Source organism: Phoca vitulina, unplaced genomic scaffold (genome assembly GCF_004348235.1).
Source record: "Phoca vitulina isolate PV1807 unplaced genomic scaffold, GSC_HSeal_1.0 scaffold1, whole genome shotgun sequence".
NCBI lineage: Eukaryota > Metazoa > Chordata > Mammalia > Carnivora > Phocidae > Phoca > Phoca vitulina.
Genome location: NW_022589704.1, coordinates 72,075,656 through 72,098,192, shown reverse-complemented (window position 1 = coordinate 72,098,192; position 22,537 = coordinate 72,075,656). Strand labels below are relative to the sequence as shown.

General features: G+C 42.4%; 1 protein-coding gene across 2 annotated transcripts in view; it reads right to left on the bottom strand.

Annotated features, from left to right (window-relative positions):
* The window catches only part of ACVR1 (activin A receptor type 1), a 123,479-nt gene extending 101,304 nt beyond the window's left edge, over positions 1-22,175 (bottom strand). The window contains exon 1 of one of the 2 annotated variants that reach the window (XM_032410095.1): positions 22,093-22,175. The gene's annotated coding sequence lies outside the window, so the exon portion shown is untranslated. Of the gene's footprint in view, positions 1-13,388; positions 19,493-22,092 lie in introns of those variants that run through there. The other variant, XM_032410110.1, reaches the window with a different exon arrangement.
* Between the last annotated feature and the right edge of the window lie 362 nt (positions 22,176-22,537).

Genomic DNA, 22,537 nt, shown 5'->3' with positions numbered 1-22,537 from the left:
GGTGATGGGGATTAAGGAGTGCACTTGTTGTGATGAGCACGAGGTAATGTACAGAAGGGCTGAACACCTGAAACTACTATAACACTGTATGTTAACTAACTGGAATTAAAATTAAAAAACTTTAAAAAAAGAAAAAAGAATCTTAGAGGATGGAGATTAAAACAGAAACAATCCATCTCAGAAAATTCCAAAATTTGGAGGAAAAGGTACAAAGAAGCCAGTAAAGAGCCAAGTCAGAAAAGATTAAGTAATCAATAAAACCTTTGAAAGAAATTTAAACAAGGGGGAAATGTTAACAGACTAGACACAGACCAAAGTCCCAGGCAAGATTTGAGAATGGATTTTAAACACTTAGCAAGTGATAATCCCTGGGGACCCCATTTCTAAGAGCAGGTCATACAAGATTAACCTAATTTCCTTTTTCAATAAGATCCTGAAACTGTGAGTTCAAGGAAACACACACATCTAGATTTTAGCAAGGCATCTGACAAAGGCTCTTATGAAATACCTGTGGTCAGGATGGACAAAAAGATAAGCAGATGTATCTGTAGGTTACTGCATTCAAAGAGTGCACTAGGAAGAAATGGACTCTAAAATGTTCAAGGTTATTGCCATGAGTAGGAACTAAGAAACTGAAAATTAATCAAGCTAAAGGTAAGGTCTTATATTTAGTGAAGGGAATAAAAAAACAGCAGCACAAGCAGACACACAGAATTCAAGGGAAACAGGATCTAGCAGGAGCACCTATGATAGGAGACAGACATGATATAATAGGGGACATTGTGAGATTTCTGTTGGGAGTCAGCTCACTTAAGTAGGACTATGTGGCTCTCTGAATTACAGCAGGTTGGCTGAACACTACAAGTATGGAAGTCAAAAAAATTAGAATGAAGAAAATCCAGTCAGATGTATTGCAATCCACTCTACATATGATTTTTAAAGACTTTCAATCAAACAAAGACATGAGCAACAAGGTGGGCAAGACCACCAGAAGCTCCAGAGAGATTCTGCTCAGATAAAAGAGTATCAGGGGTGAATGACAGTTCTAACCATGTAAATACAGTACTATACTCTTTCTTATAGCTGGAAAAAAAAAAAAAAAAAAAACTATGACCAAAGGATAAACAAAAGCTTCACTTATTATAGACAAAAACAAACAAACAAGCCCTGACAATCAACACCATCTAAAGGCAGAGTAGGGTCACAGTAGACACTGAGTCCCCTAACTCTGCAGAAATTCCGTGAGGCCCAGGGGCTCATGCACAGAGTACAATGCAGGGCAACTGCAGGGCCTGGGTGATTGGACGAGATCCTCCCAACCTCGTGACTCTACCACGACGAAGAGGCCACTGAGGAAGCCATAAACGCCCCTGAGGCACTAGCATCTGATCCCAACCTGGCACTTCTGAAACATTTAATGAATAGGAGCAACTTCAGAAGAATAAGGGGAAAGAAAGACAGAATGTTATGTCTCAAAGACAATCACAAGGGGCTTAGGAGCCAGCAGCAGCCATGAATGCAGACTTTTTTTTTTTTTTGAGATGCTTCCTCAGGAAGCAGCTTATGAAAGTTACAGGGTTCAAAACATTTTGTTTCATGATAGGGAAGACATAAACCTATTTCTAAGCTCAAGGCAAAAGCCAACAAAGAGGATAAACTAGAGGAGGCTGGGAGAAAAGGACAGACAGAAAATACAGAACAAGACCGTGGGAAAGGAGATCAGACTCAACCTGAAAGTATCTGGGACAAAGTAAGTGCCGGAGAACATGCTTAAGACACTTCTTCACATGTACAAACAAAAGTACTTAAAATCATTGTTTTACACAGCGATGCAAACACACACATGATAGGTGCCATGGGTACCATGATCCTCTAAATGATATTAATTCCCAGTAAGCCTAGTTTCCTAATTACCCAAATACATAAAATAGACTATGTTAGTCCACTCAGAATGCCATAACAAAATACCACACGTTGGGTGGCTTAAACAACAGAAATGTATTTTCTCACAGTTCTAGAGCCTGGAAAGTCCAAGATCAAGGTACCAGCCAACTGCGTTCCTGAGTAGGATTTTACAGACAACTGCCTTCTCACAGTGTCCTCAAGTGGCAGACGGCTAGCCTCTCTGGTATCTCCGTATGAGGACACCAATCCTATCCTGAGGGCCTCACCCCCATGACCTTATCTAAATCTATTTATCTTCCAGAGACCCCATCTTCAAATACAGATGGTCTCCCACTTACAATGCCTCAACTTATGAGTTTCTGGCTTTACGACAGTGTAAAAGCAATACATGTTCAATAGAAGCCAAACTTCAAATTCTGAATTTTGATCTTTTCCCAGGCTAGTGATATAGAGAATGACACTCTCTCATGATGCTGGGCAGCGCAGCTCCCAGTCAGTCACGTGATCACGAGGGTAAACAACTGATACCCTGACCACCACTCTGTACCCAAACAGCCATTCTCTGTCTGACTTTCAGTACCGTATTCAACAATTTATTATAAAATAGGCTTTGTGTTAAGTGATATTGCCCAGCTGTAGGCTAATTTAAGTGTTGTGAGTATGTTTAAGGCAGGCCAGGCTAAGCTGTAATGTTTAGTACGTTAGGTGTATTAAATACTTTTTGATTTAGGGTATTTTCAACTTACGATGAGCTAATCAGTATGTTAACCCTATCCTAAGTTGAGAAAGGTCTGTACTATCATACGGGGGCAGTGGGGGTTAGAGTTTCAACATATGAATTTTAGGGGACACACACAATTCAGTCCATTGCATAGATGAACAAATAAAATTATTAAAGATTATCTTCAAAACTGCTGCCAGTGAATATTCCAAAATCCAAATCGAATCAGACCCCTTTCCTACCTAAAATTCCCTAATAGCTAACACAGTTTGGGAGTAAGATCTGAATTGTTAAGCACAGAATAAGGAGTCCTCATAATGTAGCCTTCACCCATCTCTCCAGCCTTATGCCACATCAATCCCCACACATACCATAAGCTATAAACTAAACTCCCTGTGGTTCCCAGCATGCACCACACTCTTTCTTATGCCTTCTACCTTTTCTCTGAATGTTCACCACATTAGAATACCCTGCCCTACACTGCCAGGCTAATTTTTACTTATTTTTATTTATTTTTTTTAAGATTTTATTTATTTATTTGACAGAGAGTGTACAAGTGTCCCTTAAATGCACACTTTAAAAATAAGTAAAAATTAGGGGCGCCTGGGTGGCTCAGTCGGTTAAGCGTCTGCCTTCAGCTCAGGTCATGATCCCAGGGTCCTGGGATGGAGTCCCACGTCCGGCTCCCTCATCAGCAGGGAGTCTGCTTCTCCCTCTCCTTCTGCCCCCCGTTCATGCTCTGTCTCTCTCTCTCAAATAAATAAGTAAAATCTTTTCTAAAAATTAAAATAAATAAAAAAATTTAAAAAATAACGTGTGCACTTAATACCTCCCTGGGTCAGAAGCTTCCCTACATCCTTCCGCCCAAGGTGGGGGGGTTAGGTGCTCCTGCTCCGGACCCGCTGCTGCACCTTCCGCACACTTCTGTGATGGACAGCCCTTGTCCATTTGCACCGCAACCGCGGAGGTATGTGTCTCGCTTACTAAGCTGTGAATTCTCCTGAGGCCAGAAATAGCACCTTTGCTACCAGCACAGGGCCTACAGTCTCACCTGTATTGAATAAAAAAAAGAAACGAACAGATAAAAGCATGAATCAAAAGAAACCATAGACCATAAAAGTTTGAATAAAGAAAGATGATAGAAGCCTTTTTTTTTTATTCCTAACAATTCACATCCACCTTCCATAGATACATTCCTCATCAGAAATTTGCACAAGGTTTTAGAGATTATCTCAATTGCCAGCAAAATGGAACACAAGATAGAAACCACTAGAAGATCAAGAGCAAAGACAGAGGGAAAGAAGGATGGCGCTTGGCCACAGAACTAGCACACACAAGCTGCACAGCAGTGTGTATCCATAAAACACACTTCACACCCCTCCAGTGAGTTGACTGCCTTTTCACGTTTCTTGTGAAAGCCAATGAACAACGGATGGGACCCTCACAAAAGAAAACTCTGTCCCATTCAGACTTGAAGATGGCACTTTTAGGTTGCAAACTGATTAAAGCCCTGTGCCTAAAGGAACAGCCCACCTGCACCCGACTCATCAGAAGGGCCGACTTGATACACAGGAATATATCTGCAGGTGGTCCTGGGGGAAAGGCTTTACAAAGGTAGACTGCATGCAAGTCTGAATTAGCCTTGTGGGTCAACGATCCTTTAGCAGGAGGGAAGCTGAATTAAGTGCGGGGAAATGACTTTACAGTCTGACTCATATTTTGCCTTTTTCTCCTCTCAAGAGAAACAAGCTCCTGATGGCGCATTTTCTGATGACCAAACATTAACTCATCTGCCTAAATTTGCCTCAGTGACTAAAAAGTTCCTCCCTTCATACTGAACCAGTAGCTTGAAATTTTAACGTAAATACAAAGAAGGGACTCAAAATTTTATTCCTCTTCCTCAATCCGTAGCACTCTGAAAAATAATGTATTTTAATGTAGTCTGAAGTACAGCTTCTTAGACAGGACTCTACAAAAAAGATTATACACTACCATCCCTCAGTAGAAGTAGGGAAAAAAAAGTGCTATAATGTGCTTTTGTCCTGCGGCTATAATTAAGGTTGTAAAAGACCTTCAGTTTTCTCCTCTAAGACACCACCAGATTAGAATACTCCTGTCTCATCCTCCCCTCCCCTCCTTGGGCTCCTTTAAAAGACCCTGACATCCTTCCAGTTCCCCCCTAAGCGACTCCTTCCTGCTTTCAACTTTTCACGGCTCACTCAAAACCTAAAACTTGCTGAATCCATTTCTTTCATTCTCTTTCATCATTCCCTTTCCCCAAATCCTAACATCATATCTTTAACGATTCACAGGGGGAAAACAAGTCATTTAAAAAAAATTGATAATGGTCCATTGTGATAAAATGGAGAATGTGCAATACAAAACAGCACCTCCCTTATTCAAAATAACAAGTATTTATCGAGGGCCCACTACGTGCCCTATAGGGATTACAAAACAGGATCAGCTTTCCTGAACCGGGAGCTTTGTCAGAGAGGCTTATGTACCTTCACACCACTCCACACAGCCCATCGGGGTATCTCATACATAAAGGAGAGCCCCGCTGAAGTCCAGAGAAGTTTGGGCCTCTACCACTATAGATGACTTCTGGCATGAAAATAAGAAATGCCAAAACAGAGCGACAAAAACTGTGTATGTACTAAATATTTACAAAACATGCCAGGCGATATTATTGGGCTGGTCTCAAGATAATTACATGGTTCAGTAATGAGACCCAAGTTCAAAGTTGTGCGGCCCACGATGCCTTCTTTCAATCCTGTTGTTATTATTCCGAGGCCCTGTCATTCAAAAGTAATGTCAAGACCAGTGTGAGACACCTTGTGAGTAGGCAGCTTCGGCCAACAGGCCTCCTGCCCCCTACCACCTCCTAAGGCCTCCTCACAGCAATGAGTGAAGGAGTCAATACAACAGTGAACACACGGTTTCCGCCCTCAAAGAACTTACAAACTAATTGGGAGAAAAGGGAGGGAGGGCAGGGGACACTCTCCACCCCCACCCATTCCTGAATATGATGGAAGAAATACTGTGCCAGGACACCAGGATTCCATCCTGGACCCATCACTAAGTCATTAATCATGGGCGAGTCCTCCTCAATACATTAAACCTCAGAGCTTTTATTCTTTTTTCCCTATGAAATGGAAGAATACTGTTTCCAGCCCTGCCTTCTGTACAAAGATTATTTAGCGGCTCACATAAGATGGGGTGCTGCTTCAGTAAACTGCAAAGCCCTCCACAAATGTGAACTACATAGGAACAAAGGTGGCGTACTGAATCACATGTCGCCTTATCGTCAGCATTAAAAAAGGCGTTTAATGACACTTATAAACATATAAATTCAGAACCTGACATTGTTGTGTCCAGGGAATAGTAAGAGAAGGAGAGAAAAGGTGAGTGGATGATTTGAAAGTAAAGCAATTTTATGGAGCCCCAGAGAGCTCTGGCAATGTATCTGTGAATATCTGAATATTCGTTATAATCTTTGTTCCTTGTTGAAATAACTTCTCTGAGTAACCAGAGGATGACTACTTGCCAAACAAACCCAGATTTACTCCCTAAGGTCCCATCCTATCCCAGGCTTTTTCTTCAGTTAAAACTAGCTCTAGCAAGTCTCTTCCCTCTGGACCCGCTATCATCTTGTTTCCTCCCTCTGTTTCCTCCCTCGTGCTAAATTTACACAAACATGACTAATGACGTCCTAAATTACCAAAACAAACTGCCCTCTCTAGCTCTTATCTATCTGGTGCACAGGACTACCTTCCTTGGGGTGAGTGGAGGAAGACACACTCTCCTTAGCATCACTCCTACTCGTTGGGCTGTTCCCAGACTCTCCCCTCAGGGTCCTTCTCCCTGCACTCATCGTGAGCCCCGGGTGCAGGGCACCCTCAACCCTGCTCCCCGGCAAGCTGATTCCCCACCTGGAACTTCACTGCCCTCTGGACCTGGAGAGGCTCTCATCTGTTTGCAGCCCAGCCCTTTTTCACCACGAACTCTTTTCTTCGAAATAGTCCATTGGTCACCTCCCCCTGGATGTCCCAAGGCCTCTCAAACAGGACTCATAAATTCAGCCCTTCACCTTCCTGCATTCTCCACCCTTCCCTATTCTGTTATGGGATCACCATCTATAACCCCTGTAGCCGGAGATTCTCCTCCTTCTACCAAACCACACAGATGAGATCAGTTTCCACATCTCATCGGCTCAACCCCCTCATCGGCTCTGAAACCTCCACCATCTTGTCCTGCCACGTTTGTTACCACGTCTGTCACCACGTCTTGGCCAGTCTACTGCTCCCCCAGCCTCCACACAAGTGTTTCCCAAAGTGTGGAACATGGGCTACCACTGATCCCCCAGCATGATGCTGGATCAAGTTCTTAAACTTTTTCTTTATAATGATTAGTGCTTCCATTATAGAATAGAAATTAATTATATGAAATTAAAATAAATTCTTAAGGTTGCATCAATACTGCATTTTCAGTTATAGTTGTTTGGAACGAGCTTTCACACCCCTCATCTGGGGGCCTATAAAAAAATCCCACTGCCAGGGTACCTCCATACCAACTAAATCACAACCTTTTAGGGTGCGAACGGGCATTGGGTTTGGAAACCCCTCCGGGTGCTTCCAACGTGCGAACAAATTTGGGAATTACTCCATTAGAATGAGCCTGAAACAGGTGTTTAAGGTCAAAGGTTGAACCCATCTAAACAAAATGAGGTCATTAGTCAAAAGCACGGTAAACAGATAGGAAGGGTACCCAACTCACCTTGTCCGTCCATGACTTTAGCACTGAAAGTCCAGCACCCTGGGATGGCCCTCAGTCCCAGGCAATCCCAAACAGTTGGTCACCCTACTAAGATAAGGCAAGGTGTCAAGTGTGCGAATGAGTGCTAGCATCTCCCAAAATGTGTTCTGCAAAATGCTCTCTCCTCTCCCTGGGGTGTTAACCGCTGGGCAACTACAAAGGGTTCCACTGAGGAGTAACCAACCTGAAAGACCAGGGCTATCCGGGAATATCCCAGGGTAAGTGATTCAGATAAGGTGTTTCTCAATGCCAGCTTCTCAGAATTTTCAATGTACTATGAAAATTTACACTATCTGAGAGGAGAGTGTAATGTCCTGCATTTCTCACTTAATTGAGGACTTCTTTCGTGGTGTACTTTTTGGTTCCGGTTTCAAGAAACATCTTGTAACATGCTGCCTCGCTTCTACTTCCCGATGATTTGGGGAAATATAAATCTGATAATGTTACTTCTTCATTATGAAGCCCATGTTTGAAAACAAAAGTCCAGACTCCTTAGCAGGTGGTCTACTTCCCCAGCTCTCCCATCCTTTACCTCCTCCTCATGTTCTAGTCCAATGTTTCTCAAACTTCTAGAAGTATTCAAATCACCTGGGGATACTGTTGAAACACTGATTCTAATTCAGCAGAATTGGGTGGTCCTGAGACTCCACATTGCCAGTGAGGCTAGTGCCCCAAATGGTGTGCTTCCTGCTGAACCAAGCACCACCCTTCTGAGTAGCAGAGCACTGGTCACATTCGGTTCTGAAGGATGCTGTCTTTCCTATAAGTCTCTGCACCTCAAAGGCCCTTTTCCCACCTGCTACCTTCCTCCTCAGCCTTCAAGATGCTCAAGAATATCACTCCTCTGAAAAGATGACCTCAGATGCCTTCTCGAACAAAACTGCACATCCCATCTTTATGTTTCGAGTTCCATTCTGGTGCTTTGCTCTGCTGTGGCTTGGCTATTTATTTTTTTCCTTCTCCCAGGCTGAGCTCTCCGACAGCCTTTCTGTCTTTATATGCTCAGTGCCTGGCACGTAGTAGCTACTCAACAAATCTATATAAAAGGAAGGAGTAGCTGCACAAAGGAGATAATATATGAACTTGGTCTAGGGAGACCTTTTGAAAATAAGGTTGTTATGCAGAATCAAATGTGTCGGTTTGGAGTTTCGTGGTTGGAGACCTTCAGCAAGAGAAATAAGTAGAAGCTTAGCTAACATGCCAGAGAATCAATGATAAATGAATATCATCACCTATTTTTTATACTACACAAAAAAATTAAATTCCCAGTTTTCTTGAAATGAAAACTAAATCCAGATAATCTTCTGATTAACATTTAACAGACTAAAATCATCAGGCACAGTGGGAAATAAAACACCATTTGACCTCTAAATCTGTGTTCATCTACTCTTCAAAGAATCCTTCTGACAATTCTAAGTTTAAACAAACCTTTGTGCAAAGAGTGCTCCAGCAGGTTTAATGTAGTCACAGCTGTCAAAATCATGGGCAATGTATCATACTTAAGAGAGCATTTGAAAATGTGTCAATAATTATAATTAGACACTTGTACCAGATCTAATATACTTCCACTACCCTTTAACTTCAACTGATGTAAAATTAAAACCAGTTTCTTAAAAGTGCAACTCTCAGATCATAATTTAATTCTAAAGCAGATATAAAACCTGTCACGCTACAGAGATACAGTACATTTTCCTCAAGAGGAGAAAAGGCCATGGTATTGTAATACATCATTTTAGGTAAGGTGACCACCTCTAATGCTGAAAGGGTAAAATACATGATTGAGGTGACATAATCTTCCAATATTTACTTCACCCGTTTGTATTTAAAGATTTTTCTCTTCAAAATTATGCACGACCCACAGCTCAAAGACGGTAACTGTTAATACTCCTGTTTATATCCTACCAGTCTTTTTTTTTTCCTATGTCCATATGTATATAACTACAAGTCTGGAATTGCACTACATTTTATGTTTACTTACACTTACAGAACTGTATATAATTTATGGGTATGGAATTGCATGGTTTTTGTGTCCTACTTTTTCTACTTAATGTTGTTTGTATACTCTTCATGGCCTATTCTATCCATTCCAAAAATTTCTGCATGCCTACTATGGATAAAGCAGTATACTAAGCATAAGATACACAAGCACTCTCAGAGTACCAAACAAACAAAGTCTCTGTTCTTGGTATTTACCCCAGAGATATGGGTAGTATATATATATATATATATATATATATATATATATGGTAGCATATGTAAGATACAGAAAAGAAGAGGGGCACCTATGTGGCTCAGGTCATTCAGGAGGGAATCTGCTTCTCCCTCTGTCTCTGCCTCTCCCCCTACTCATGCATGTGCTCTCTCCCTCTCTCAAATAAATAAATAAAATCTTAAAAAAAGAAAGATACAGAAAAGAAGAAAGGACCTAACTTGATGGCATAGCCAACAAAACCCTCTTTTGAGAAGGTTACCTTGAAGGTGAGATCTGTCCCTGAAAATTCATCTGATAATATTTTTGGTGACTATATAATTTTCCATTTTATGAATGAAAGCGTGTGTGTATATAGATAGATAGATATAAAGGTTATATATGTAGTTTATTATAGAACATTTGTGGGTTTTTTTGTTTTTTTTTTTCGCTGCCCCATAGCTAGACGAACAAATTTGTATACTTAGAGAGCTTTAGTAAGTAATTTTTTTTTTTTTAATGAGTAACCAAGGGCTCAAAATCTTTTCCAGGAAAATTACATTTATACTAGCAGCCCAAAATGTTTAAGTCTTTGAAATGAAAAATCTAAGCATGTTGCTTAATTCTGGGGGAGCCAATTTCTAAAGAAGAAAATGGAGCATGGGGAAAAAAAAAAACCCATGAATTTTGTATTAAATTTTATTTACTTGGGTTTGAATGTTTAAATACATCTAATTTGGTAACTGCCAGGCAACCCAACCATTTCATTAAGCTATACCAGCTAAATACCTCAAAATTTCCAATAATCCCCTATTGTATCTTCTTCATATTATAAAAACCTTGAAAGATCAAAAGCAGTCCACTCTGGTATGCTCCAAAATCATAAATAAAATTTTGCTGTTTCTTAAAAACTGTCTATCATATGCTTATTGCTTTTTTTAAAAGCTATTACAAAAATAAAACTTTTTCCCTTAGTCTAAAAATCCATTGCCTCCATTCTTGATCAATAATAAAAAGCTGACTATATGAGTTTCTTGGTCACTGAATGCCTACTTACCACTCACCATATTTTTTTTTAAGATAATCAGCCATATAAGCTCTGCTTTTAACATAAAGCACAAACCAGACACAGTGCTTTAAAACAATCAAAGTAAAGCTGTGGTTAGCAAGGCTTCCAAAGCCCAGGGTTCTTCAGACTCAAACTTACACAAGGAAGGGGGAAAAAAAAAAATCAAGCTCCATTTACTGGAAGTACCAAAAAGGAGGGAGACTGAAAGAGAATCAACAAATTATTAAACTTCAGAAATAGCTGAGTCTCTGCTCTTCCAAACAGATGAGGAAAGAAAAGTACCATGAAGAAAAAAGTTAAGAAAGTGAACTTCTTGGGCCACAAAATTGGTTTATACCAGAGAACAGACTCCTGCTTGAGCCTTACGGGTTGCTTCGTCATTTCCACCATGACGCTGCAACTGCTTCACTAACATAACTCAAAAATCAAATTCTTGGTACAACCTCTACTGTAATTTAAAATGTAAATACCCTTAGATTCAGTAATTCCAGTCCTTGATATTTAACCCCCTCCAATATACAGGAGACAGATAGATAGATCTCCATATACATCTACATATAAATCAGTATGTAGATACATAGGAGTTAGCATATATGAAGTCAGGCACTGCAACATTATAACACGTTACCTAAAATAAGTAAAAGACTAGCTAAATAAATTATGATACATCTATACTATGGAATTACTTTTCAAAAGAATAAGGAAACTGTTCATCCTAATATGAAAAGATTTCCAGGATAAACTAAGTGAAAAAACCCAGGTACAGAACTGAAATATGTGCAATATACTATATTTGTAAGAAAAACATATTGGTTTATGTTTGTAAATGTAAAAATGATCACTGGAAGGATATGCAATTAGTTTTTTTTTTTTTTAAAGATTTTATTTATTTATTTGAGAGAGAGAGAATGAGAGAGAGCAAGTACATGAGAGGGGGGAGGGTCAGAGGGAGAAGCAGACTCCCTGCTGAGCAGGGAGCCCGATGCGGGACTCGATCCTGGGACTCCAGGATCATGACCTGAGCCGAAGGCAGCCGCTTACCCAACTGAGCCACCCAGGCGCCCTGCAATTAGTTTTAATGATGGTTTTTCTCTAGGAAGGGAGAGTAGAAGCCAGAGGACAAAAGTTACCTTTCCTATATACCCTTCCTATACTTCAAAGCTTATACTGAGCACATGTAATATCACATAAATATCGTCTTGAAAACATAAACTATCATAAAAAACATTAAAATATTTGGCTAAGAAAAAAATTATGGGAACCCATATTAATGTACTCATGTAATGAAATAAAGCTATGAATTAGAAATAAAAACACCAATTTGATTTTTTTTAGAATCATGTGGCCCAAAAAGGAGACTGTAATGTCTGAGACAAAAGTATGAGAACAAAAGAACACTGTATGTTAACTATACCGGAATTAAAATTAAAAACTTAATTTACAAAAAGTATGAGAACAAAAGAAATGCCCTCCTGTTAGATTTTCATGCTCAATAGCCACATCTGGGAAAGATTCACTTCACCTGTACTTAGAATGTCCTAAAACAATAAGACCTTCAGGGATCAAAAGAGAGCCAAATGGGAGAACGAGCTAGCTGATTAAGTAACAATGAGTTGGAGGGAATCCTAAACAAACAAGAAAAGATAAGAAGAAGAAGAAAAAACAACTCATCTGTAATTTAAAAAGGACATTCCATCCTAAACTGCCTAAAGGAATAAATCTCAAAGCAAGTCATTCACTTCTGGCACTGTTTTCCCCATCTCAGGGCTAGAGCAACCACTTTTTCTGTCACCTGTGATACCAAAAAAAAAAAAAAAATCATTGTTAGAATTTCTTTCACCTAAATTAGGCTCAGTGCAATAGGCATAATCATAAATTACAGGTGTCACCCATCAAACAGTATATCTGCCTTTAATTCTATGAGCAGATGTTGATCAGGTCCCATGTTCAAAAGTTGAAGACTGTTTCGGTATTCCTTTATTAGGATAAACATTTGATTTATTTGCAAGATAAGGCACTTGACCCAAAAAAGTCAATAAGAGACTTTGAGCTGTTTGTAGCTGGTTCATTTTATCATTCAGACCTTAGCCCATTTCTCCCTATTTCCAAAGGGACCTTTCTCCCCCAGATCCAAATGCCCCAGGATGGCATCCTGTCACACAGATCTAATCCCCACAGCTCCAAGCCCATAGCTGCTGGTTCCAGTGCTGTATTTCCTCACGAGACCCGAGCAAGCCCTCTTCTATGCGCTTTTTCCACCAGAACCTGAACCCCGATACCATGCCCTGCTCCCAACCAGCTCCTCTTAACCTTTCATTTTCTTTTAGGATCAACACCCTTCTCTCAGTCATCCATGTTCCCTAAGTCAGATCCTTCTGCCTCCCATTCACCCCTTCCCTTCTTCACAAAAATGATTTGTGCACCTACGGCTTCTCCAGCCCAAGGCCAAAGCCCTAATTCTACCTGCTCTCGTTTCCCCTGGCTACTGGGTATCTACCCTAATTACTAATCTGGGGCTATACAGAAAGCTAAAGAGCGGGGGTCTCAAACTCATATGCCACAGGGACAACGCAGTTAGCACGTCAGAGTGAGCAGGCTAGGAGAATAAAGAGTAAAGAGCAAGTGATGCTGGGCCTCAGTGTCTGGGAGAAAACAGGCTGAGCTGGGACTGTGGCAAACCAAGCACACACCTCTCCTCAGAGAGACACAGGAACAAGGAGCTCTGGCAGGTTTCTGCAGGAATGTGAGCCTTGGGCTGCCAGGGCTTGCAGTCTTGCCGAAGAACGTGGAAAGCTGAACTTTTTCTGGGAAATATCCTCATATTTAAACGATGGCAACTATTTCAAAAAGAAAAAAAAAAAAGTTTCACATACGGTATCAAACGGGACGTAAGTCTGAGGTGTATTCAGCCCGGGGGCCACCAGTTTTCAAACTCTGCTTTAGAGCAAGTGACTTTGGAATGTGCAGCCTGGGTTAAAGTTCAGATGTGTGACCTCAGATATTTTCCATCACCCCTCTGAGTCTCAGTTTCTCCTTCTGTAAAATGGGGATAATACTCGGGGGTACCTCACTGCCTGGGTGTGAGCATTAAATGCGAGAATGAAAATAAGGGGCCTGCCCTGGGCCTCCCTTACAGATGTTATCTTACTGTTGCTATTTTAGAATCAAGTCTAAAATCTTTAGCCTGGCATTCAAAGTAAACCATACTTTGGCTCTAAATCTCCCTTTCTAAGCTTTCTTCTACCACGCTCACTCTAATGTACTCTACACAGTCACGTCACATCACAAGGCTTTTAACTTCCAGGAGTTACCATATATGCTTGGTAAAAAAAAAAAAAAAAAAAAAACACATTGGGGGGGTGCGGGCAACAGAACCACCACCATAGTCCTGGCCACTCTGCTCAACTTTGGCTCCGGCAATTAGTGCAAAACCAGAGACGTGAATCTGCTCCCTTCCAGTTGTCTCAGGTCACGATGACTCTCTGAGAAGCTGCACCTCAAGGCACCGAGTCTGATTCCAGTGATGACAAATCGGTGCAACTATGTTTTTATACAACTTGGCTCTTAAACAAAAGCCAGCTACCTCATATTTACTTGCCCCATCCCCTGGTTTTGGCAGGTTGCCTCCTCTACAACCTATACATATATAGAGATCTCTGAAAATGATAACATCAAAATGGTACCTTTTTCCAAGGCCAGCCAAACAGACACTTCCTCAAAAGTGTTGTTTGATCCTTATCTCCCTGTATCTCGTGACCAAGATACTTGGCCTTCTGCCATTTATAGTTAGATGTGCAATTCTTCAGTCCCTTACTCAAGTGCACCTTGAGCTCAACTTAATGTTACTGTCCTTTCCATGCCCAGCTCCAGGTACAGGAGGCCTTGATAAATGCTCAACAAATGACGGAAGAAGAGGGGAAACGATGAAGGAGCAGCAGCAAGGTAGGAAGATTTTAATGATAAGGACAACGACAGCAAGGATGACTGCAGCCAGCAATTAGGCTCTTCCTTACATCTTTGAATGCGAAGAGCTGGCCCCTACCAACCTTGTTTTGTGTTCCGGAACAATAACTGTATCGAGTCACCTTCCCTACCTCTCTCCTATGCTTTTGGTGCGGGTGACCTAAAAAGGGACTCCTGCTGTCCCCTTATTACTGAGAGTCACCATCCCATTTCAAATATAATCTAAACAAACAGGGAGCTAAGTGGCTCCTGCCATCAGTTTAAATTAATTAGCCCCACCTTTGATGCTGATTAGGATCAAGATGATGCTGCACTTTTGGAGCTGGTCCAAAGCACATATTAGTCACTTTAATCCGATGTGGAGAAACAAGCAAAGACATCTACGCAGAGAAAAGAACAATGGGTGGGGGAAAGGGGGGAGAGCAGAAGGGCACGGACCATCTGTAGAATAATTGAGACTCATATAAAAAGAAAAAATTCTCATCCAGATTAGCAAATGTCCAATAAACAAATTAAGGCTGATTTCCACAATATCTAGAATAGTTTTTTTTTTTTCATACTGCTGGTTAGAATCCATTAGCAAGTTGTGAAATCAATGTAGTAAATAGAGACCAGAATAAAAAAAAAATTGACTAGAAATTAGGACGCACTGCTGTATTGTTTTGTAAAAATTGTAATTCAGCTTTATTTTTAATATGCATGTGTGTATGCGTGTGTAACTCAGTCATGATGTAAAATGTATTGCTGCGAGTAAAAAATGTTTTTAAAACACTGAAAAAGAACATTTATGTTTATATAATCTCCAGGGACTGAGATTTTCCATTTTTTACTAGGCCATACTCATAAAGTAAGAGAATATTTGTTCTTGCCACCTGTTGTGCACAACAGTTCAGTTATTCAAGTTCAAAAAACATTTAAAAAAAATATCACTTGGCACACTTGTCCCTTACCATTTTCCTTATTCTCGAAAGGAAGATAAAGGTCACTCTAGATAACCACCTACACTTTTTCCTCCTACTGGTTGTTCCTATGTATATTTCTATCTTGTGTAAGTCCCTGACATCAAGTTACAAGTCCTAAAGCTCCAGCTCTCTTAGTGGTATTTACTTATAAGTATTAACCTATAACTTAAGGAGAGTAATCCATCAGGCACACTATGTTTTCACAGAGAGTACACCACCACACTCATCAATAGCTACAATAGTGGAAGGTTCCGAACTTGGCTTAAAATATCTCCTCAACTCATCCTGTCTACACGAGAATGCTTCTTCTCAAGTTCTTTCTCAGTATCCACTCTCTTCAAATTCCAAGTACCATCCCACATCTAATGTCCAGCTTTGTCTAAGACCACTCCTATGTTCCTTTAGCCTCTCTGTACATTTCCCATCAAACTCAAGGTTATTTTTAGAAGTTCAATTGATAATTCTTCCATAATTACCTAAAAAAGAAAAATAAAAAACTAGAGCAATCTTATTTTCTTTGTGTTATAATTTTTTTTTTTTTAAAGTAAGCTCTACACCCATGAACTCATGACCCCGAGGATCAAGAGTACCATTCCCTACCAACTCAGCCAGCCAGGCACCCCAGAGTGATCTCATTTTCAATGTCATCCATGCAGCACAGAGGCTAGCGAAGACCCATCACTTTCACAGATGAGCAAGGCACCCAGCCATCAGGTATTCAAGCAGAAAAGGTCTACATGGCATGCCCACTCAAATCAGTCCTTAAAACCTATCAAAAGAGAAGTTCACTCTGGATTCCATCCATTTTCCAAAGAGGTCATCCACATTCCACCTCTCCACATGAGCACTGCCTACCACACTGTTTTCGCTGTCAACTATCTGTGAACATATGCAACAGGACAAAGTCAGTGTGGAGTCAATTCACCAACTAAACGAGTCCCAGCCATGCTGTCAGTATCACAGGATTCGATGCTCTGTAAGATATTAAATATGCGTTGAGATATTCTTCCCAAAAAAGGTTTTGCCCTTAAACCCAAAAACAACAGGAAGCATAAACTGAAAAGAATACAATAAATGTTTGTTGAATCCACTATGTTACAATATCAAGCATTAAAGGGGTATCAAAAAAAGTTCCGTCCACCTAGAGTGTCTTTCATCCCTTCTTCCCAAACTCATCCTTAAGGACCTCTGTGTCTGGTATCATCAGCTCTCAGGCTGCCTCCCTGATTCCCTAGAGTACTGGGCTTGTCTGCTTCTCTAATATGCAATCATCCATTCATTCTCTCAACAATTAAAAAACCATTTACTGACTGTGTGGTCTGGGCCGGGCATTGTGTTAGGTGCAAAACATATACAAAAGATGAATAAGACACAGTCCTTGCCCTCAAAGAGCCCAGTGAGGGAATTTTGAAAGGTTTTAAATCGGTGAAGGAGAATGAATGGTGTCGAACAAATAAATGGAGTGAATAACCTGAAGTCCTTGCCCTCAAAAAAGATCAATCAAGCCCCAGAATGAGTAGTAAAGATAAAACGCTAGGAAAAATGTCAAAAGGCAAAATCCAGGAAGCATTCCTGCACTGAGATTACTCTGAGCCCTGAGGATTTGGCTCTCCCCAAGAGTGGGGGGGGGGGGAAGGGCAATGCAAAGGGACCGACTCCAAGGCTTGGCCTCATGATGAGAACGAGCTGAACCATCAGGACACCTATGCTAAAGGGGACCCCCTGAACTTGCCCCATCGTCCAAAAAACAAACTCCACCTCCCGCATGAACCTCGACAAAATCTGGAAAAACTAAAACTCAGAGTCTCTTTCCTGGTCACAGAAATAAAGGCCAAGTACCCAGAGCAAACAATGAAGCAACCCGAATGGGCAAAGTGGAATGTTGGTCAGAGACTGAAACCCAAAAATCAAACAAATGAGTAGTGGTGGCTCTGGAAAACAAAACTCTCATGGATCACAGAAGAGTCTTTAGACATAGAAACAAGCTCAGATTTCCCAAAATGCATATAAGAGCACAGGAATATTATTCGATGGGGCAGCTGGTTTGAATGTTGGGGGCAGGGAAGTATCTGTTTTAACTTCAAAAAGGAAGCTGCTGGGTCTCGTTAATTTTGGGAGCGTAAGTTCAAACAAAACTACCTCCCATCTGAACCAAAGGCCATGATTTGCCAACCACATCATCTCCATGAAGCTCTTTCAAAAGGAGTCCTTTAAATGAATGCCCCTTCCAACCGACAAATCCTGCTTTGGAACTTCTGATTCTTAAACTAGCACAGCAAGCAAGAACAGTCTATGGCCAACTGCTAAAAAAGAAGAGGTAAACCTTCCACTTGGTTCTTCTGAGAGCTGGAACTGGCCACAGAAAGAAACACAAAGTTCTCACTCCAAGAGATCAAAGAAGGCATTTTGTACCAGGAAACCGAATTCAAATTCTCATTTCCAGGAATAAAGCCACAGTGCCCGATACTTGCTTGGGAAAATAAAACAGGAGACTATGTGGACTCCCACTAAAATCTCTGATGGCTTCATTTCCCAGCCTTGCCAGTTTAACGCTGTCAACATTTTGCCCAGGCTTTGCTTTAACTAAAATACCGGCTTCCCAGTCTGAACGGTCATGCTTACCCACTGGGTAAAAATGAAAGTGTTGTTAACACTTCATGACAGCACTTTTTGCCCCATCCTGAGCACTAGATGTATGCGACAAGGTGCTATTGAGAAGTGCCATCTTCAGCTCAGCCCCAGTCTCCCGTAACCAGTCAGGAGAAACCTCGCTGCAGCCCTTGCTATTATTTGGGTCACAATATTGAAATGAGAGGGGAAGCAGGAGAATATAGAAGAGGGGATATACCTCAATCTCATTCAGGTATGACAACAATCAGCTTGCTATAAAATTACCACCTGGGGTCTTATCAATCAGCCAACAGCATTTGCGTGCCTACTTTGCACGGGAACCAAGCTGCCTATGGTCTTAAGAGTGCAGTGAAATATTCCCCGAGTAGTCATTATGTTAATAGTCATGTGTTTAATTTTCTTTATCTTTTTACAAAAAAAATATGTATCGGGTGTGTAGGTTATAAAGTCTAAAAATAAAATCAGCACCTCTGAACCCACCACTCAACCCAAAAACCCAGAATGTCACCAATGCTATATGATCTACCTACCTCCACCACCCTGATCCCCAGGTCCCTGCAACACACACACACACCCCAGGTAATCATTGTCCTGAATCTGGGGTTTTATTGTGAGTATAAATGCATCTTTATGATTACCTCCCATTACTAACAAGTGAGTTGGCTTTCCAAATATAGCAATGATATATTGTTTCCTCTTAAAAGATGACATCTTTTTAGTTTTTCTAAGGTCAATCACTGCTTTAAAGAAAAATACTAAATAATTAATAGACTGACACTTAACCATGGTAAACTCATGAAGACGGTATATGAGTGAATGAAATTTGGCAAACACTGGCAAAAGGGGCTGAGAACATGGGTTCCAGAGTCTCACAAACTCCTGGTTCAAATCCCCACTCCACTACTGACTAGCTCTACAACTAGGGCAACTCGCTCAATTTCGGAAAGCCTGAATTTCTCATCATAAAAGAGTGAAATAATAAAACATATGGTTGCTGTGAAAATGTCATGAAAAATGTCATGAAAAATGTATGTAAAGAGCTGAGCACTGTGCCTAGTACATATCCAGTGCTCCCCCATCATATCGGTCACCAGATTCATTCAAAACACATCAAAGGGTTTTGCTACCATTAATAGTTTACTTCTCCCCAGTTTCTCACAAGTTGTGCCTTAGATCCCTTCAAATAAAAATAAATCAAGGGGCACCTGGGTGGCTCAGTCGTTAAGCGTCTGCCTTCGGCTCGGGTCATGATCTCAGGGTCCTGGGATCAAGCCCCGCATCAAGCCCCGCATCGGGCCCTGCATCGGGCTCCCCGCTCGGCGGGAAGCCTGATTCTCCCACTCCCCCTGCTTGTGTTCCCTCTCTCGCTGTGCGTCTCTCTGTCAAATAAATAAATAAAATCTTTTTAAAAAATAAATAAATAAATAAATAAATAAAGATGCTGGGATCCAACAGCAGAACAAGCACAGAAGACAGTTCCCAGTCCCAGCTCCTCTTTGTCTAATGTACTTTTTGCACACGGACACACACACACACACACACACACACACACACACACATTGATTCCATCTTCACCTCATGACCTTGAATAACAGGATCATTTTTCAAATGCATTTCTGCCCTGTTCCTTCCTCCCTCAGAAGGCTGGACTACTTGATCTAACCTTACCTAGAAGTCTATCATGATCATCACAATATTAGTTCAGTGCAATCTAGGGTAAGATAGAGGCATAGTCTCTATTTACTGATTCAATCACTGTTAGCTGTTCGGTGGACAGATGCAGAAAATTTGGTAAATCATTACTCTGAAAAAAAATCATTACAATGCTATTAATGGCATTAAGTTCCCACTTCTGAAATTAATTACATTCCTGAATAAGGCAGACTCCCCCACCTCTATTTGGCATCTTTAATATTCTTTTAAATTACTTAGAGATAACAAGAAACGTACCCAGATTCAAATGATCACTCTCTTTCAAGGTACAAAAGTTGTAAAACCACTACCTAAATCAAGTCTTTATTTAAAACCCACTCTCTCCATTTCAAGAAAAATTCACCAAACCGCTGGAAAAGGAGAGTATGAACCCAGTCTCTCCCCATCCCAGCCCCTGATTTTTGCCATCTCTCCAGAATTTACTGCAACATCATTCACCACCTTTTGAGTATTTGCGTGAGGGGTGACAGTAGAAATGCTATTATCCACCACACAATTCCATCTATTTAAGACCTACACATTTCAGCTTCAAAAGACTTCCGTTTTGGTTTTTTGTTTTGTGTTTTTAGTTCCAGGCCAGAAAACAAAAACGACTGCCTCACACAAAAAAGTGATTTGGTCTTAGAAGCCAGGTGATCCAAGTCCTGTCCAGGCCTAGGACAACCTCCTGACCCCTGCGTCCCCACCAGTGAAACTGGTGCGGCCCACATTTCATACTTAAGCATACTGTAAAGCTGGATGGCGAGGCCAGTGTCTGAGGTCAGCACAAGTCTAGTGTCTGCTGGCTGCCCAAGCCCGGGCCCCCAGCCAGCCACCCACCTCCAGACACAAGTGCCAAGACATACTATAGTGTTTCCATTTAAGGCCTGCCACTTGGATCAGCCCATCTCTGAAATTTCTTAACACCACCTTTCCAGGAAGAATTTTTTTGGGGGAAAAGGGAGGTGGTGTCTATTTTTTGCCACCGCCTTCCCTTGGGCTGTCAGAGCAGTCTGCATCTCTGGGACAGGATTCTTTAAAACCACTGGGTTATATCTAAGTCTCAATTAGAGGGCCTCTTTTCAAAAATATACAAACTATGTATGAGATCAGTCTTTTTTCTCATCACCTAACTCCCATCACTAACACACTCTCTCACACACACACAACCCTCAAAAAAGAAAGCCCAATAAAATTAACAAATCCATTGATTACTTTGCTACCTCTCTCCAAAAGCCAAATTAAGCACAACTTTTAACCAAGACTTTTCTTCTGCTGCTAAGTGGAATGTTTTATTCCCTAAGTATCTTCCTCTACAGCTTTTCTCCCATGCAAAGAACGTTCAAAACTCCAGGGAAAGGAGGGGCGGTTGGGGGGACGTATCTGGCGCAAACTGGACAGACCTAAGCCAGCCTAGAACCCGAAGGAAGTTAGTGAATCCAGCGGCCCCAGAGGCCCACATCTCTCCCCAGCGCGCCCCAGGTTCTAGCCTCACTGTTTTGGTTACAGTGTTGAAGGAAGGGTTTTAAACTTGGCAAAGTACAGTGCAACATCTGTAACCACATTTGCCTTCTGGGGATCGGGAGATGAATCCCACATTCCTGGCTTTGAAGCTTTTTGAAACTGCAGCTAGGAAGAACGGAGGGCGGGAGGGAGTTGAGCAGAGTTTATTGGCTGTCTCTCCAGCAGAAAATTCCTCTTGGAAGAGACGGATATTTTGAGGGTGGGGGTGATTAGCCCATCCCTTTACTCTGTACCAAGCTCAGCTGGGAAGGTGAGCCCGTGGCCGGGCGACCAGATCGATTTACAAGTCAGCGGCGCACACCCTGAAGGAGTTCACTACACACACACACACACACACATACACACAAAACACACACGCTGCAAGCCAGAGACCCCCCCACTCCATGCCTCTGTCCTCTCCCATATCCCACCAGCAGTTCAGGCCCAAAGCAAGACAGTTTTGTTCCGCGGCTGCTTCCCCCATCGAGAGTGGATGAAGCCTGGGGGAGAAAGGAATGAAAGCGAGGGGGAGGCACCGCAGACGCCCCCCCCCCCCCCCCCAATCCCAGCCTCTCCTCCCGCCAGGCTCCCTCCTCCCTCGGTCCTCCCAGCTCCCGCGGCGCGGCCGGCGACCTGCCCTCACCTCTGGTCCCGCCGCGGCCGGGGCTGAGCCGGGGGAGGCGGAGTGCGAGCCAGCCGGGCGCTGCAGGTCGGCGCGGCGCGGCGCGGCGCGGGGCGGGGCGGGGCGGTGCAGCCGGCGAGAGAGCCCGGAACTCTGCGGGGCCGAGGGCCGGCGGCCGGCCCCGAGCGGCGGCCGCGGCGGCTGCAGCCGGGCGGTGCGGACGGCCAGGGGCTCTCCAGCCCTAGGGCCGGCGCGGCTGGCTGAGGAACAGCCTGGCAGCGGCGGCGGCGGCGGCGGCGGCGGCGGCAGCCACCCGGGGGGAAAGAGCCGGGGGAGGGAGGGGAGGCGGGGTGAAGAGGAGGAGGAGGAAGGGGAGGAGGGCGGGCGGAATAAACTTCCCGAGGCGCAGCGGCACGGGCTGGGAGGGCGGCCGCGGGCGGGGCGGGCGGCCCGGGGGGAGGCTCGC